A 20,680-nucleotide genomic window follows, 5' to 3' on the forward strand; every position below is an offset into this window, starting at 1 on the left:
TGACCTACCGAATTAGACTATTTACCGCGTTTGTAATTACATGAGCAACCGACGGGTGCCACATGTGCAGCAGGATCTGTTTCTTCTTCTGGAGCACATGAGATCACCCCAGATTTTGGTAGGGTTCGTGATGCTTAGACTTTAGTTTTCTATATTGTGTCATGTGTACTATTTTTTTCTGTTTGTCTTTTTCATTTTTAGCCATGGCTTTGTCAGCTTGTTTTCGTTCTATGAGTTTGACTGAACCTGTGCTGGTATCTGTCGCACCTCTTTAATATGTTGTTACGTAATATTATATTATCTATTTATGCGTTTCTCTGTGTTGAGTGTTCTTGCGTTTGTTAATTTGTACTGTATTCCTGTGGCGTAGTGTTTCGATTTTACCTTAACTTCTAAACATTGCCATACAAGATGTTTGGCTAGCTACAAAATCGGTTTAAACCCAGCATTGTTATCTTAAAATGTTCTGTACCAAGTCAGGAATATGGCAGTTGTAATCAGGTTGTCCGTTTACTATATGTTGGCGTTTCTTTTAAATGCAGATCAATGTTTCTGTTGTTTCGTTGATGTGTTTCCCTTGGTTTAAGTTTGTAACCCAGATTTGTTATCTATAAATCAATTGATGGCTTTTAAACAGGGTATAAGCTGATGCCTTTATTTATACTTTAAAAATGATTGAAGTTTACTTTAATTAGAAATTTAAAGTACTTGGTTACGATATTTCACATAGTGCTCATGAGCGTATACCTTTTTATTTGATCAGTTCTAGTGACAGCGGATAAGTTTGTTTAAAGTTATATGAAAGAATTTGCTCATCGCTAGGTATACGGGTGTTGCAATAATTGTCAACAGCACAATCCTTCGACAAATATTTTAAAATTTAGTCTCATAAAATATGCGTAATTGAAAAGAAAATGATCGAAGTTAATGTTTTGAAATTCTAGTAATTTTAGAACGCAGTTAACGTAATATGATTAACATATAAATACATTTCAAATGCAGTGCCCATAGCATTGAAGTAAGACGTATTTTTTATGCTAAAAATGTCAGTGTGTATGCTTTACCTATGATAGAAATCAACAATACACTTCCGTTCGTTCGTCTGACTGTTTTTTCCTCACTTCAAGTTACAGTTTGAGTAATAAGTGTTTGAACCAAATTTTCATGGTTCACAGAACATCGAGATGTAAAGGTGCGAGCGAGATATCTTGTCACGTAGACAAATGTGTATCATAATTTGTGTGAAGATTTCGTTTAAATACCAGATAATCTTTCGATATTGTGTACTTTATTCGCATTTGCATATCAATTCTATATTACATGTATTCTCATGCAGTTATAGCTCATATAGACATCAAAGGTTATAAAGGAATCAATTATTTATGATTGTCAAAGCAATATTATTAGGTCTTTCCACTTTTCTGTGGAAAGACCTATTGTTTTTCTTCTGATTATTTTTTTTTTCTTCCGCCAAATTTTGTTCTTGCGATAAACATTTATTTCTCAATATGTCGCTTAGATATTTGGTATATGATATCGAACAGTTTATGCGCTTTTAAAATTTACCCTGCGTAACCGAATACTTTTCTTTGTAGGAGTAATCTCCCCAAACACTGTTTTCCTTGTGTCCACGACTCCTTTGCAACCGTAAAAGATTTCGACAAATTTATTTTACAAAATTGTTCGTTATATCCTTCTCATGATTTGTCCTATTTTGACCGAAGCGATATGAACGCTCCATATGAGAGTTATTTCCCCTTATGCATTTGATATAAGTGATATGCATTTCTATCTTGTAAACCATAAGTGATAGAGACCTAGGATCTTTTGATTTGAGGTCCTTGGTCCAAAAAAATGAAAATTAGGTCAAGGGTCAAGGTCATATTCTAATTTTTGAATTTAGCTTATTTTCACTCATTTTCATTAACCTTATAAGATATCGACAAACTATTTTGACTAAATTGTTAGTTGCGACATGTCGTAACTTAATAATTTTAGTTGAAAGTGTGCGTAGACAATGAATGGGAGTTTTCGCCCCTATCATATCTCAAATTATATGTAAAGTGATATAACTTACTAACCATACATATTAGAGACCTAGGGTCTTTTGACTTGAGATCCTCAGTTTGTGACCTTGAAATTGAGGTCAAGGTCATAGGTTAATTTGATGTTGTAGATTTTGACCTTTGCTTTAAATTCATATCTATATATCATTAAGCCATATGAACTGATATTTTAGACTGATTTTTAATATTTTAATATCAAAATGGATATTAACTGGTGGAAAGACCTTCAATTGTTCTCTGAACAATTGGTTTTTAATTCAATTTGTATTTCTGTACTGGTGGTAAATTATGTAATAACACATCATTTATTTGTTTGTTGTAGTAGTTCTAAGTACATTAAGTATTTATGGTAACATATAAAGATTTTCCCCTTATTTAAATCTTGTTAAAGATTCTGACAAACTTAACACAAAACATGGTTGTATCTGTTAACATAAATATGTTATGTTGACAATTTCAGGTTATTTAATACAAAGGTACATATGATGTAATAATAAGAAAATGTGGTATGATTGACAACGTTAGTTTGAATTAAATGGATGAACATCTAAATCTAAATTCATTGCTGAATATATAAATTTTGAATATCTTGTTCCATCGAAACTAACATTTTTGGTGACCTGAGTATGATTATTTTATCTTCAAAGATGTAACAAAACATTTTTCAAGAAACAGTTATTTAATGGTATTACAAGTACTACAAACACAGACATTGGTTAATTTCCAATCTATAGAGCCAAATTGAATGAGTCGGTCTTTGGGATAAAATCTTGGGCTAAATATGGGGGACGAGATTGTAGCTAGTAAAACAAATTAACACGACGGGGCCGTAACTAGCCCCTTTTAATACTGAGGCAAAATATATTCGTCGAGCGTAGCGAGGCGAAAAATTTTTGGCGAGGGGTCTTGGGGCCGCTTAAGGCCCCCAGAAGTTCTGAGAAAAATAACGCAAAATCGTGCATTCTGAGCATTTCCCGGACTCTTTCTTACATAGAAACGCAAATCATTTTTAGCTATTTTTTCGACAATATTCTGGTCTCAAAGCAAAAACATAGATTCATTGTTATTTAAGACTTTACAGTTTTAGGGAAATTCAAAACATTAAAAGACCGATATGTAGGATAAAGCAAAAATCGTAATTCTCATAATCATTAATACCGGATCTGTCTGTCTGTTCTTGTCTTGTATTGTGCTGACTTGAGATTTTTTATGACTAGATTTAAATATAGTGACAGTCATTAGTGCAGTTATATACGTTAAATACTAGTACTGCTCAAGTCGACACTAGGGACCATATTGACCTTGTTTTACGGTATTTATGATTCTTTCATTATTGAAGACCCTCCAGCAACTATCAAGATGAAGAACAGGAATAAAAACTTTGACCATTGATCATTTGTATTTTTTTCTATACATTGACATTGTGTGCGATTAGCTCCCGTGCACGTGTACTTCATATTCCTTTATTTTCTGTTAAATGGTCTGAACACGACTTAATGCAAATTTAACCCTTGAATTTAAAAGGTCATATGGCAATACATGATTAATGTTTTTTTCAACAAATGATTTGATACCGGGAAATTGGTGGTCTTACTTTAATTTAAACCATGTCAGCTATCTAGTTTTATCCACAGGCGCTTGGATATATGATATAGTTTTTTTTTTTAATTTTGTTGTTGATTAATATATTCAATTTTCTATCTATAATACTAAAATTACGAGGTCCAATATGTCAGCCGTCATCACGTAAAAACGACGAATCAAAGAATTCAACTTTATATATAACTAATATAGTACTAAGGTGTAGATTAAAAATTACACCACTCCAGGCCCTTATGTTTTCCACGTAATTAATATTGCCAATAATTAAGAAGTTCCGGGTCGAGTCCGATACCGATACCAATAGTATAGTCACCTGTTACCTATTACCTTATCTGTACGTTCCGCATCTGACAGGCGCACCAACAAACGGTGTATTCAGGATTAATATGCTATTTACACGGGTCATAATCACAGGGTTGACACTACTAAATTGTCGAATTGTTACCTATTGTAGTATTTTAATCAGTAAGACTTTCTAAGATAACAATACAAATACTAAAAATCTGGACTAAAAATAAGGCGTATAGGTACAGTTTTCAATTTGTTAGCGGGCATGACGTAAAACAGCGAATCAAAGAATTCAACTTTATTTATAACTAATATAGGACAATGCTGTTGATTAAAAAATACTCCATGCCAGGACCTTTTGTTTTCCAAATAATTAATATTACCAATAATTGATAAGTTCCAGTTCGACGGGTTCAAACAGAAAGATTTGAAAGCAGAGAAAACTGTGTATCTTATAATCGGCATGACTTTATCAGATGACAATACTAATACTAAAATAATGCTTGCGCATAGTTATATACTTTAATTCGGTCACGGACCCGCGATATCACGGGTGTGTTCTAGTATTTATAATACATATCTATCACTTCTGTGCATATCTCACCTACAGAAAATACCTAATTTTGAAATCCATACTAAGAAAAATTGGGTATGGTTTTATATACAAGAAAGGCAGTTTCGTATTCTTTGATATCAAGTTCAATTCTCCATGCAGAAACGACCACTTTTTTCTGTGTCCAGTAGCATCGTATATTCTTAAAATATTTTCTCGCATAATGCCTGGACATCGGTGGACATGCAACATTACACAGTGTGACAGGTTTACAAATGAAAATCAACACTCAGACTAGTCATTAAGAAGGACAATAAATGAACAAAAGACAAACCCGGGACACAAAAGTACAAACAATAGACCGTCAACTCTGAAAACCAAAAGTAAAATAGAAACATGGATTACGAAAAATATGCAGGGGCGACATCAGAGAGTGAAGAGAACTTGCTTCTTGCAAGACACTTTCAGTGAAAACAATTTGATATGAAGACCATCATATGAAGACAATCTTTTGTTTTAGTTTTTTTTTTTTTTTGAAATTGAAAAGATGAGGCATTTGCCTCATTTGCCTCAATGTAGTTACGGCCCTGCACGATTTATATAAGGCCGTCTGTAACACATATATTTTTTAATGGCTCACCAAGGAATGCTGTTCGCAAAATTTTCGAAGAAATAACACCATCTTCACTATTTCAAAAATCTCGTTTTATTTTGTTATTTTTGTTAGCTACAACCTTTAAAACCAATGAAATCAAGATAAGCACTGATTCAGAAACGTTGTATGTAAACTTAAAATGAAGGTGCTAAAGGCATGTATTGTCAATTCATTAGTATAATAAGTTCAAACCCACAGAAAACTTTTTTCTTGTCGTACAGCTTAGTTCTCAACCAACACTCGATGCCTAGATGTAAACTAAGCAGGTACACACAGTAGTTAATATACTATCTCAACAAATATTACACTTAATCACCCAAATAGGTTTTATTGTTTTGGAATTTATAGAAATGAAGGACTGTGGTGATAATAATTACATGAATGATAATAGAACCGTTCATTTGTGAAAACATTTTCTAAGGCGTTTACCAAGATGAAGTATTTAGTGCTCAACCTAACATTTTAGTTTTAATATGTTTCAAACTGTCTCATAGAAATTACCTTATAGTTGTTCATTTATTTATATGTATAAAGTATAAAACCAAATAAGATATTCAATTTATTTTTTACCACTATTACTTATCTTATCTTAGATTTTCTTTTCTTTTGCTCTATGTAAGAAGTGACGATTCGATCTATCTTTACCAATAAAGCAAAATGATGACAACGCAAGAAGTGTAACTCTAGTTATTTATCTGAAAATCAACAACATTTATTCGGTCAGGAGTTACTTTCCCTAGACCATTGTTACCGTATCACCATGGTGATACGGTCTGATTAGTCAGAGGCTAAACGTCAGGTTCGGGTAAATCTGTTAACGGTATTTCTGTTATTTCATTGGTTATAAATACTATCTAATGGCTGCTTCGTGGCTGTTTCCGGAATGATTCTGGGGGAAATGAAGGTCATGTTAACGTCTGATTGGCTATTAATGAGTGGCATGCATTAAATGTTCAACGCGTCCGTAAGTGGGGTCGGATTGAAATCATGATACTAGGTTATAGGTACATATTATGATAAAGTGTTCATTTGCTATAGTGATTAGTTATGATGATAACTCACGACAAACTGTCAATTTGGTGCAGATTATATAATCATGTGACAATGTGATGATATAATCTTGAAGTTATGTTGCTATTTTGGTAAGAAACTGTACATTTATGTATTATTGCTATTCTCTAACAATAGAACAGTTATGTGTATAATTTACACTTTAAACTGCGTATTAAAACGGTTAAATGATTGAGATACTTTTGTGTTAGATTTCTTCGTATTTTAAATAGTAAATAACCATTTATTTTTCATTGCTTGGACATATTGATTAGAAAATATTAAAATCACGGAATTTACCGAAGATGTAATTTCGTTTCCTGCACTTTCATCGCTTCATTGATTTCTGGTGTAAATAAACAAACCCGACGATACTGATTAGAAGAATACAAAAATTACAAGGTGAGCAATATGGTTTCTTATGTGCAAAGAAGCCTACACCAAGCATCACGTTATTGTTATTGGCAAGGGTTTCAGCTCTCTATAGGATACTCTAGTGTCAGCTGTTGCAAATTATATAATTTAGCTTTTTACAATGCACAGCTCTATATTTGACAATGACCCCCCAAGGCAATCATTTATACGATCCTTCGAACCCAAAAAACTTGCAACACAGTGAACTCCCAAAAAGATGTTTGCATGTGGGGTAGACAGTTTGATGATCTTTGATGTATGTACTCGTACATGATGATTTATTCTTTGGAGTTGTCAGGAGGCTGATTTAGAAGGGGGCAGGGGGCATGCCATCCTTTTCTTGGAAATTTGGTGGGCCTGCACTTATGAAAATTTCTGGATCCGCCACTGGTTGTTGGACCATAATAGTCCCAGTATGGACACAGTGGTGATCAGCAGTCATTATAAAAAAGAAGATGTGGTATGATTGCCAATGAGACAACTGTCTACAAGAGACCAAAATGACACAGACATTAATAACTATAGGTCACTGTACGGCCTTCAACAATGATTAAAGCCTATACAACATAGTCAGCTATAAAAGGCCCTGACATGACATGTAAAACAATTCAAACCAGAAAACCAACAGCCTTATTTATATAAAAAAATGAACGAAAAACAAATATGAAACACATATACAAACGACAACCATTGAATTACAGGCTCCTGACTAGGGACAGACACATACATAAATAATGTGGCGGGGTAAAACATGTTAGCGGGATTCTGATCCTCCCCCTAACCTTGGACAGTGGTACATGAATAACAGTACAACATAAGAACGAACTATAAAAATCAGTCAAAAAAGGCTTAACTCATCAGATTGCCCATTGATATATCAAAAGCACTGAAAACTTCATTTGATATGTCTGATTTCAATTTATTCACATCATCAGGTCTTACACTTAGTATATTTTTTCGTGATGAACATTACTATTTGGTTGATTATGTAGGGAATCACTGAAGCATGACTGGAGAGTCGCCCCCCTCCCCCATCCCCCCTTATTGTCCCAGCTGACCTGAGAATCTGTCCCTCTTTAACCATTAACGTCATACAACAATTACTTTTCCATTGTGGCATCATATATTTTGTATTAAAAAATCAAAATTTTACATGGAATATTTGTGATGTACATGTACATGTACAGTTTGTAATGGCAGACATATACATATTGTAGCAATAAGGTGTATTCAAAGCAAAATAATTAATAATAAACTCAATGGATAGAAGCATACTGGTATAAAGTCAATTTTTTTTTCACACAGCATCTGCATAGAGTGATGAGATATAAATCAGGAGATCAATCACTGGTTTTAGAAGTCAAGAATTTTTATATTTTACTTATGTGGGTAGATACATGTAACACAACATTTATCTTGTCATAATACCTGTACGCTCAGTGTTCTTCATGAAAACTATCACACTGATTTTAAATCATTATAAGAAAGCACAGTGTATAAGCAAACATTTCAGGAGGCAAAGAGTCTTTTATAGGCTGACTGCAATAGTCTGTATATTATCTGAAAAAGCTTAGTTCTTGTCAACTTTCTTATTATTTCAAACATTTAATAGATGTCTCCCAAATTTGGTGTATTTCTATTAGCTTTTTTCAAAGTCATTTTCATTTATTTTTCAACCCGGCCCAGAAATATGTTTAATATAGCTGATTTAGAGAAAGGCGACCTGGGTCACCTCTAACAAAGGCTATATTTATTGTCAATGCAAACATTTTACCTGTTCAACACCAAATGCTGTCAAGTTTGGGGCCCCTGACCATGGCTCTTTTTTTCATAATTCATCTTACATGTACATCTCCTTTGAATTTGTTTGCTTATTTGTTCTATGGTCTATCTATGTATATCTATCTATATACCACATTTTCATGGTCCCACAAAAATGTTTAAAATGTATACATTTTACTTTTTTCTAGCTACTCTCATGTGATAGCCATACCTTTTTGGTCACTATTTATGTGTTGCGTTTAAATATGAATTGTAACACTTTACAGTGACTGAACAGGTAAAACAAATACTTCTCAAGAAACAGAAAAAAGAAGACTACTTGGAACAGCACCAGACTACATGTATGTACGAATAAAAACTCAGATCGGAATAGCATGGAGGATATTATATGTCCGTGTGAATAAGCAAGGGATGCTTTTAATAATAGTGCCTATTTTTTAATTTACTAGATTTTTCATTCATTATCTGTGTAAATTTCAACATAATTTGTCAAAAAATCTAATCTAACTTAACTCAAACTTTCAGTGGTGGATCCAGAAATTTTCATAAGCGGGAGCCCACTGACTGCCTATGAAGGGGCCAACTCCAGTCATGCTTCAGTGATTCCCTATAAAAACAACAAAATTTTTCCTACAAAAGGGGTGGCCCAGGCCCCCCGAAAAACCCTCTAACTCCACCTCTGACTTTAATTTAATATGACAAGTGTTTCTGTGATAAATATCATGCACAATTTTATAAATGAGAGGGGAAAGAAGATCCACATGTGGTGTACCTGCACATGACAATTGCAAACTGCCCCATTTTTTTTTATCACAACCAATCAACTGATCATGGTGATACTGACATTGTAACGTGTTTGGCTTATGAACTATATGTTCGTATCCGTTTTCACAGAATCTGAGATACTACAATATCAATCTTTTAATTAACTCAAAAACCTAACTTCAACTTGGAGGCTTTCCTTCAAAACTACGAGACCAACTTTGAAACTTTGAAACTTAATAAAGAAATAACACTATTTACACAAATAACTTTATATCAAAAAGTAGTCTGAAAACTATAACCTCAGTTTATCCTTGATCCTTTTACTGCCTCCGAGGTCCCAACTGATTTGACAAACAATTATATTAAACTTAAGAACAAGCTTCAAAAATCCTAGGTTCCTGAAACACCTAGTTCTGAGACACCCAGTCTCTAAAACACCTAGTCCTGAAATGACTAGTCTCTGAAGCACCTAGTTCCTGAGACAACTAGTTTTGAAGCACCTAGTCTCTGGAGCACCTAAGTCACCAGATTATTACAAGCTATCTGTTCGAGGGACTGCGACCATTCCCGAGGGAAATTACAGTTTCGGAACAACCCGGTAGCTTGCAATAATTGTAATACTTAGTCTCCGAAGCACAAAAGTCATCAGACTATTACAGACCACCTGTTCGAGGGACTGCGACCATTCCCGAGGGAAATTACAGTATCGGAACAACCCGGTAGCCTGCAACAATCGTAAAGACTTTAAAAACCGCTTGCTTCAAAAACACAAAGTTTTCAACTCAACTAGGTTTACAAACTTCTCAATTCTAACTTCTTTACTTGCTGGTATTTTCTTCCCGATGTTTAACTATCAACGGCCAAATAACAAATGAGCGAACTTGCACAATGAATCGGTGTCTTTATATACCCTGAGCGCGGACCTCGAAGAGAGCACCCTAGCAACAATTAACGCGTCTCATAACAACCAAGGATAAAAGACTGATTTTATATGTATTTTTTCGTTAACGCATTGTTCAAACGGATAATTAATGATAGATAATAATACAACGACAAATTACAAATGTTGTCTTATGCCTAAACTGCATTTTTGTCACAACATTACCAGAGAGTACACATCAAATGAAAAATCACAAATAACTGATACATATTATCAGATATTACAGAATTAAATATGTTTTAAATTTATTACAAAAAAATGTGTTCTCAATCTTTTAGATAGATATTACTGGATCTCATATACATGTAAGTACCAAAGACAAATGTCTATCCAAGTCACAATTTATAAAAGTAAACTATGAAAGGTGGTAGTTTGGTCTTCAAGGCAAAGCTTGGTTCACACCAAACAGCAATTTTATATAGTCCATATCAATCATGACAATGGCGTCTGGGGTTAAACATGTTTTCGTAGGTAAATAATATTGCCATGGAACTTTTTTCATGAGAGTGTTATAAAATTGAGAAAGGAAATGGTGAATATGTCAAAGCGACAACCACCCGACCATAGAGCAAGACTCTATATATAGTCTATATAGAGTATTACTTCCTGTTTGGTGGAATAGTGAAATAGAAGTCAATACGTTCTTGCTCAATCCTATGTCGCTTTGAAGGTGTCATGATTATCATCCTCAGCTTAGGCAATGTGTTACTGTAATTTGAATTTCAAAATGACTGAGCAACGTTTTTCGAAGCACTGGTCAACTCCACCATAGCGAATCACATGACTTTGACAATCAGTTAATTCCAGCGAAAAATATCTTTATAAGGAAAGAATTGTCGCATAAAAATTAAATAATAGAGTACACAGGAAATGGCAAAGTTCACATAGTCTAGTATGATTAATCATTTAAAAAAAAAAAAAAAAAAAAAAAAGAGAGCAAAAAGGGGGATGGGATGGGGCGTACGCCCTCTACGTCCCCCTCTGGATCCGCCACTGCCTTCTGTTGTTGTCCATTTTGTCAAGTAGTAATCCTCAAAAGTACGTGTAGGTTATATCCTTTTTTTATTATGTTGATTATAGACACAGAATACATTTTATTATAATATCATTCCCCATTTCCATTTTCAATTTTATTAAGTCTCCTTCCATTATAACACGGGTCCACCAATAATACAAGAAAAATGACAAATTAGTAGAAAAAAAGCGCTATGTTTTCATATTGCTTGAAGTGCAATATTCCAATAAAAATAAACTACTCACAAACCACTGATCTCAATATAATCAGCTAAAATACGGCAAGCTTTTTAGAAAAGCTATTACTTGTTTAATATATAGATTCTGCCACTGCATCGAGTGTAATACGATATTCAGTCCGGAATGCGGTTCGATAAAATTGCTTCCCTTGTTTATTTCGCTCTCCTGTCAAATCATGTAATTTCGCTACCTCCAATGGTAGACGCTACAACGATGGGTGTAGTCAAGAAAGGTACAATTAATGGAATCAGCTAGGAATTAGACGATCACCATTGGTATAGGTGAGTTGTTTAATAGTTGTTGCATTGGGATAAATGCATGTTTTGGATTAATTCATAATCAGGAATAGCTGGGAAGAAAAGAAACGTGTTGCTACGTGAACCCGGAAAGGCCGGGACGAATTTAAAAAAAAATCTAGAGACGATCGTTCTGAGTGTGCCACCTACACATTCAAACATGTACACAAGCACAGTATTCCCTATCTATGTAATGTGTTTTCATAATTATGCAGTGGCGTATCCAGGGGGGGGGGTGTTCCGGGGGGTGCGCACCCCCCTTTATTTTTGCCGATCAATGCATTTGTATCGGGACATATGTTTTGCACCCCCCCCCCCTTTGCCCTGGGTGCCCTGGGTTAGCACCCCCCTTTCGAAAATTCCTGCATCCGCCCCTGATTATGTGATATAGAGCAAAAAAAGGTAGCAGTTTTTTGTGTCTTGTTGTTAAGCATTTCCAGGGGAGATAATGTTATTTTTCACGGTGTGTTTGATAGGTTTGTTACATTGTAACATTATATATTACACACTCATAAAGTGGATTAAAATAGCCTCCCACACTCAATTAACTGATTTTCAATTATTCTATTTACCGTAGTGCTATTACATAAGACTTCGGAGGTTCATATCACTTATATTCAACGTTTTTATATCGGATTATTTTTACTATTGATGTTGAACGGTTCATAATAAAAAAAAAAATCCGATAAAACCGTTGAATATAAATGATATGAACCTCAGAAGTCCTTTAATATAAGACCGGAGGTTCATATCATTTACATTCAACATTTTTTATCGAATTTTTGTTTACTTTCAATGGTGAACGGTTCAACATTGGTAGTTAAAAAAAAATCCGATAAAAATTAATGGTTCAACATTGATAGTAAAAATAAATCCGATAAACATGTTGAATGTAAATGATATGAAACTCTGAAGCCTTACATTATTGGACTATCGATTATTAGTTCTTTATCCTAACTAAATGTTTTTTGTGGTGTATATTACAAAGGGGGGGGGGGGGTAAAAACACAAAAATACCTCAACAATCCTACAATATAAAAAAGAAGATGTGGTATGCCAATGAGACAACTGTCAACAAGATACCAAAATGACACAGACATTAACAACTCTAGGTCACCGTACGGCCTTCAACAATGAGCAAAGCCCATACCGCATAGTCAGCTATAAAAGGCCACGATAAGACAATGTAAAACAATTAAAACGAGAAAATTAATATCTGTTTACGGAATATTTCGTATTCTAAAACTAATGTTTCTCACATGTTTGTTAGAAATGTTGAAAATACAGACAAATGTTTTGTACGTATACCCATCCCCTCTTTTTCAATTCATCATTAGTTCAAGATACAGCTCTGAAGAATCTGCAATAACCTAACATTGATAATTTACCTAACAATAACTTCAGTACATTTTTCTAACAAGTGAAGTGCATTTTTCTAAGAAGTGAAGACCAATGAAAACATTTCATATGATTTGAAAAAATGGCCAATTAAGTAGGATCTTGTGCCAAGTTGTGGTTTCGTAGACATAAATGATAATTCAACATTTTCTATTTATATTTTTCTTTATTTCATATTCTAGTATATTTAATAACATGTTTATATTTTGTAACGCATCTGATGTATATATAAATCTAGTGCCAGATCCAGTTTTATCAAGAAGTTATGTGAAAGTTCTGCTATACATCTGACAGCCAGGAATTATTCTGAAGTACACATGTCGACCAGAGACATGGAACAGAGAGTAGAGGTTTTAAAGTACCAGATGCTTATCTGAGATTCCAATTTGAACTAAAGAAAGCAATATATATAGATATGTAGAAGAAATAATCTATATGAATAAAGTTATGCCCAAAAGGAAGTTGTTTATATATATATATATATATATATATATATATATATATATACAAACAAGTCTAAACAAGTGACAAACCATACAATATACATGTCCACTGGATCTAAGAGTGATATAGATAACACGTGTCTCATGTCTATCTCTAGATTCACCTTCCGTGACAAGGTAACACTACGACTATTGAAGTTATATTTTTATATAGCGGATGTGGTCGAGTGGTCTAGAGCGCTGGACATGAGGCTAAGCGATTGGTGCTGTAGTGTATCAAAGGTGTGAGTTCGAATCCCGCTGAGGGACGGACAAAAATTTGTCAGTATAAAATCTAACTCTAACACTGTTTGGTGTAATTTTCAAACTTATATATATATATATATATATATATATATATATATATATATATATATATATATATATATATATATACAGAATTTGTCAAACGTATCCATAACAGAAGAGATGTAAATGCATCCTTTATGTAGCCTTGCAATACTGATGGTAATAATTTATATAATTTCTGAGATGATATAGCAGTGCCATTTGTTTCCTCTTTCTCCTTCTTCCAAGAACTTGATAATCTGAACTTTTTTTTAAAATTCTAGCCCTGTTCAAGAACAGATAAAGGGCATATGTATGCTTAATTTTTGTTATTTTTTAGAATCATCATAATTTTTTTTTTTTAAATGAAACAGGTTGTACATTCTACATAAAATATGCCAGTCAACCAACCATAAATGTTAACATCCCAAAGAGGTCTTTAGTATATTTATTTTTCAACTTACAGAATATGTCAAAGGTTTAAGCATCCCAAACATTTATTTACTATCTGACTTGAGTTTTTTATTTGTCAATAACAAGCAAACTCGATATTTTCCATAACATTATAATAGTTCCGTGTTATTATTAAAAAAAAAAAACAAAGGACCAACTCTTGTGTTATATACCTCTATTTGGTATTTCTGGTTACCGGAAATGTAGGACATAATTTATACTGTTTATTGTATTTTACGGGACTGTATACCTTTTTTTTTTATGTTTGTCGGCGGCGAACAGTGAGTGTCGTCTGTCACCCATGTGTTTGATAAAATGGCTGTGGAATAAAATTTAGATATCGATATTCAAAAGCGTGACTTCAATCTCATTAGTCCCCCCAAGACAACAAAAAGGATTGAGGCCCACGACATGGTGGAGGACTTAAAAAGGCTTTTAGCGTAAATATTGCTTTTATTTGTGATATAAATTTTGGTGAACATTATTTTTTTTTTGAGAACACGTGGACTGAGTGGACAATTTTGTCAGCGACAAGTCAGCTACATATTTTGATTAGTATCTCATAATTATTTGGTGATAAAGTATCGCCAGTGCCTGTCTCAACCTCTCAGCAATCCGATATTATCCGTTTTCGTTTATTTATGATGGAAAAATGATGCATGCATAGACAGGGTGATAATAGTATCGCCAATATTATTGTATTGCATTCCAATTTAAATAAATGTGCAGTGAACAGTTTTGAATACGTGTGTAGACATAAAATATTTTCGATGTTCCTTTATTAATACTTGTTTGGTGATATTTGTATCGCCAATGAGTTTCAAGTAGTGCCCATTGTATTCATTCTATTAACATGAACACATTTTTTTTGTACCGGTAAATGGTGATTATGTCAGATGAAAATTCCGAGCCTTCTTTAGAACACAACCAATATCAAAGCGATTCAGAAACGGACAGTAAAATACAAAGTTTATCTTCTGAATCATTATTAAGTGACGGATTCCTTGAGGATAACGAAATTGTAGGGCTAACAGAGTTTGATTTAGGTGATGTTAATTCTCCAGACAACACTGCAAAATTTGAACCAGAAATAAATGTGTTATTAGCCGAGGCAAGTCCAATTACATCTACCCCACAACCGTTAAATGTAACAGAAATCCCCACAGAATCGGTTGATATACCTATTAAGATTCAGACTACTTCAACAATGAGCAAATTAGTCAGGTGTCGTGAATTTTCAGGATACCCCCAAGATAATGCGAAAGGATTTTTCAGTGAATTTGAATCTTACGCACTTCTCCATGAATTGCCAGAAACAGACAAAAGACGCATTGCAGCATTTCATTTACATCTAAAGGGGCCTGCGTTAACTTGGTACAATTCTTTGAGTGACGAGTCTAAGAGTTCGTGGATAACAATTTGTGTTTTGTTCAAGGAAAAATATATAAATTTTAGTTGGCAAAGCGCAACAGTTATAATGGAAAGTGAAATTTTCCAAAACATGGTATTATCTCCGGGTCAGTCGTTAGAAGATTATTTCAGTCAGCTGTCGGAAAAAGCTCAAATATTAAGAAAGCATGACCACGAGTTAGTAGCAAAATTTATAAGTGGGTTGCCAGAAAAAATGTCGTTTTTTGTCCGTGCTGGTCAACCAGTCGATGTACATGTACACCATGCCTTAACTTCTGCAAAAATGGCGGAAGCCTGTGGGTACAGACAACACGGAGACTCTATAAATGCTCTTAAACATGAAAATAAACATGCACCTCGGCAGCTGCCAGGAAAATCAAACATTATTGATTCCAACCAGAGCGAGGTTATCCGTGATTTACAAAATCAGGTTGCTATTCTTACCGACTTAGTTCAGGGTAAACACAAGGAGCATGTTCAGAGTGAACCATCCCATTCTGATGTTCATGACATTAGGGATCAAATCGGACAGTTAAGCGGTCTGATAACTAGTATGGCAGTCAGGGAAATACCCAACAAAGAACCAAAAAGACCTGAAAATACAAGCACGAATTATGCAAATACGTCTCGTTTTGACTCAGCTGAATGTAGGAGATGCAAAGGTCTCGGTCATTTTCAAAGGGTATGTAACTGGAACGGGTATGGTCAACTTCAACCGTCTAATCAATGCCAACTTTGTAATCAGAATGGCCACATTGCTCAGTCTTGTACCAAACTGGAGTTTTATGCACAGGGAAACAGGACCAACCCGGGTGTGGGGCACAATCGTCCGGGTTAACTTCGTCTATTGGTGCCGATTTTGATGAAAATGCAACTAAGGATAAATTTTTGTACATAACTGTTTTATTTGGTGATCTAAGAATAGCTGCATTAGTTGATACAGGGAGCTCTATCAATGTCATTTCTAAATCTTTGTATGATTCGATATCCGATCGTCATAAACTTTATTTTGAGCAACTAAGTGAATCGGAAATTCGATTAGCCAACAACGATAAAATCAGAATTAACGGAATATCCAAACTTCAAGCCACAATTCATCAGAAAAATGAAATTATTGAAACTTATATCATTCCCAAAACATCTCATCCTTTAATTCTCGGTACTGAATATTTACGAGAAAATAAAATTGTTTTAGATTTTAGTGATTTTAGTTGTAATCAGAGGACTGTGCCGGTTAAAACAGGTAAGAGGATAGAACTTGAACCGAATACAGAATACTTAACTTTTGGGAAGTTACCAAATTACGTTACAGTCGGATTGCAAGGGATATGCGTAAACAGCAAATTTTCAGTTAACCACAAGTTTTTAGTTGCCAAATCTTTAGTTGTCGTTCCTGTCAATCGCAAAGTTCCGATTAAATTATTGAATGCTAGTAATGTGAAAATAACGATTCCAAAAGGCAAAAATATTGCTGAATTTTCAACATTATCAAATGAGTACACCTATGTTGCAATGTCTGAAAAATCCGAGATACCCGAAGTGCAGAATATTCAGTTGGTTGCTAATGAAAATGGACTGCGGACCGATAATTCCGAACAGCAATGTGACATTACAGACAGTCCCGACAGGCAAGAAGTTTTGACCAAGATCAAGACAGATTTTGATTTATCCGATCATTTAACACACGATCAAAAATCGGAATTAGCTGAATGTTTGTTTGATAATCTTGATTTATTTGTGACGAAAGAAAATCCAAACCTTGGATATACACATTTAGTGGAGCATAAAATACATCTGAAGCCAAATGCTGTTGGTAAACATCATAAGCCGTACAGGGCACCCCCTTACAAACGTGAGGTTTTGCGTGAGCAACTGGATAACTTGCTTGAACAGGGAATAGTTGTGCCAGTTAGTGAACAAGAGGAGCTACCCATTACAAGTCCGATAGTATTAGTCACAAAGCGAAATGAAGCGTCGAATAGTAAGACTTCAACTCAAAGTTATAGGTTTGTTTGTGATTTTAGACATTTAAACGCGCAAACAGAAGACTTTAAATATGTTATACCAAGCTTACAGGAACTGACGGAATCCTTTGCTGAAATAGTACCAAATTTTATAACTTCGATAGATTTATCTTCTGGGTTTTTTCAGATGGGCATATCCGCCGAATCGTCAAGATATACCGCTTTCAACACATGTTTTGGAACGTACAAGTTTTTAAGGCTGCCAATGGGGTTAAAGACGGCACCCAACACATTTCAGCTTCTAATGGACAAGGTACTGCGTGGTCTAAAATTCAGAACTTGTTTGTGCTATTACGATGACGTATTGATCTGCTCTGAAACCTTTGAAAAACATTTAGACGATATCAAAGAAATCTTTAAACGATTTCGAGATGCAGGACTAAAACTGGGACAGAAAAAATGCCATTTTGCAAGTGAGACGTGTATTTTTCTTGGACACGAGATTTCTAAACATGGGATAAGACCCCCAAAAGATCGAGTGAAGGCTATTGTCGACTTTCCGGCACCACAGAATATAAAACAACTTCGTCGCACAATTGGATTATTTAACTGGTTTAAAAAGTTTATACCAAATGTCAGTGCTATAATTAGTCCACTCACTAAACTCCTGAAGAAAAATCAAAAATTTGAATGGAAAATTGAACAATCTACAGCATTTCAAAATCTTAAAACTCACCTTGTTAATACCGATAATCTCAGTTTTCCCCGTTTCGATTTACCGTTTATATTGGCTGTGGATACTTCATCAAAAGGAATAGGGTACATGCTTTATCAGAAGGACCCAACAAAGGAAAAACCAAATATCATTCGTTTCGGATCAAAGTCTTTATCACGATGGCAGCAGTCGTATGGTCCTACGAAATTGGAGTTGTTGGGAATGGTCACTAGTATTCTTGACTGTGCGGACTATTTAAGGGGTACACAATTTATCGTGGATTGCGACCACCAAGCACTCCAACCATTGTTTATGAAGCAATTCAAAGGAGCTATTTATGAGCGTTGGCTTGCCATTCTCCAGCAATTTACATTTGAAATTCAATATAAGCCTGCAGAACAAATGAAAGTCGCTGACGCGCTCTCAAGATGTGAAAATCCCCAAAACATTCCGATCGAAAGCCCTGCAGAAGATGATCCGTTTTTTCCCTTGGTAACAGAAAATGCAGGAGAAATACGTTTACCCGGTGGAGTGAAATTTGTTGATTTATTTGAATCGAATGATAATATGGCCGTTGTTGTACAGGCTATAGACATGGTAGCTGACAAGCACATCGATTTATACAATGTAGAAACGGACGAGCATAACTCGCTAAATGATCCATATGATGCCGATACGGACGAGTCAGACTCTTATGTACACAATCGCAAAAAGAAATTTGCCAGAAATAATCAGAACGTTGAACAACTTGCTAATACTTTGCGCGATTTTCAAGTTGGTGCAAATACTTCTAACATCAAAAAGTTACAACGGAAAGATAGCGATTTAAGGAAAATTATTGCATATTTAGAAGATGATGTTTTGCCAGATTCACAAAAAGAATCTCGCCGTATTTTATTGGAGTCGTGTGATTTCATTTTAGTTGACGATGTGTTATATCACAGTAGAAAGGCAAAATCAGAAAGGACAAAGAGCATGAGTGAATTTCAACTTGTTATTCCTAGACAATTGATTTCGCAAATTTTAAAAATTGCTCATGACTCCCCATTAGGTGGACACAGTAGAATTCAGAATACTTTAGACTCTGTTAGAGAGCGTTATTATTTTGGGCGAATGGGTAAAATAATCAGTGAATACGTGCAGTCTTGCCATGAGTGCCAATCACGTAAAGTTAGCAATTTAAAAACGAAAGCAAAAATAGTAGCTTATCCTACGCCTAGTGAACCATTTCAAGTATGGCAAATGGACATTTTTGGACCACTTGTTTCATCAAATAATGCCAATACATACGTTTTTACAGCAGTTGATGCTTTCAGTAATTTCTTGTTTGCTGTGCCATTACGAAATAACGATGCAATATCAGTTTCTCAGGCACTTTTCAATTTTTTCTGTAATTTTGGTGTGTGTAGCACGGTTATTTCAGACCAAGGATCAGAATTTATTGGCAAATGTACAATGGAAGTGTGCAAAATGTTGACTGTAGAGCAAGAATTTACACCTAGTATGATGCATCACTGTTTGGGTCGCTGTGAACGAACGCATCGGACCTTAGCGGAGCGTTTAACGCCATATGTTTTAGACAATAAACAATGGGAAGAAATGCTTCCTGGAATAGTATTCTCAATCAATAGTTGTGTAAATTCAGGATCAAAATACTCTGCTTTTGAAATTATCTACGGAAAAAGGCCAAATTTTCCGTTATCGCCTTCTTACATAGTTGATTTTAAAGATATTCCGAAAGATGTAAAAACCTATGTTGAGAATTTGGATGCCCGTTTGAACATTATTCGAGAGCAAGTAAAATTGAATACCCTTGTTGCTCAACGGAAAATGGTAGAGACCGAAAATAAAAATGCACATGAACTAGATTTGACCGTAGGCGACAATGTTTATTTATCCAGAGAGCCCGTTGGACAAGGCAGGAAATTTCAGCATATTTATGATGGACCGTTTACTGTAACATGTCTTCCGAGTGCACATCTAGTTATTTTAAGAGATCCAACAGGAAAGAGAAATTTTCGCCGTCCCGTGCACATCGATAGATTAAAGCTTGCACATATACGGGTGCCCTTACCAGCACCTTATTTTAACCAGCAAACCGACGAAAGTGAAAATACTAGCAGTAAGTCGGATAATAGTCCTAGCTCCGTTGATTGAGACACCTCGGAGAATTCTAAGTCTATATCTACAAATGTGACGACAGAAAGTGAAGCCCTGGATACAGATGTGGTTTCTCAACATGATACTACGAATTTAAATAGACTAAGAAGGAATATTCAGAAGCCTGTGCGGTACCGTGATGATA

The sequence above is a fragment of the Mytilus galloprovincialis genome, chromosome 6 (assembly GCF_965363235.1).
Source record: "Mytilus galloprovincialis chromosome 6, xbMytGall1.hap1.1, whole genome shotgun sequence".
Classification (NCBI taxonomy): domain Eukaryota; kingdom Metazoa; phylum Mollusca; class Bivalvia; order Mytilida; family Mytilidae; genus Mytilus; species Mytilus galloprovincialis.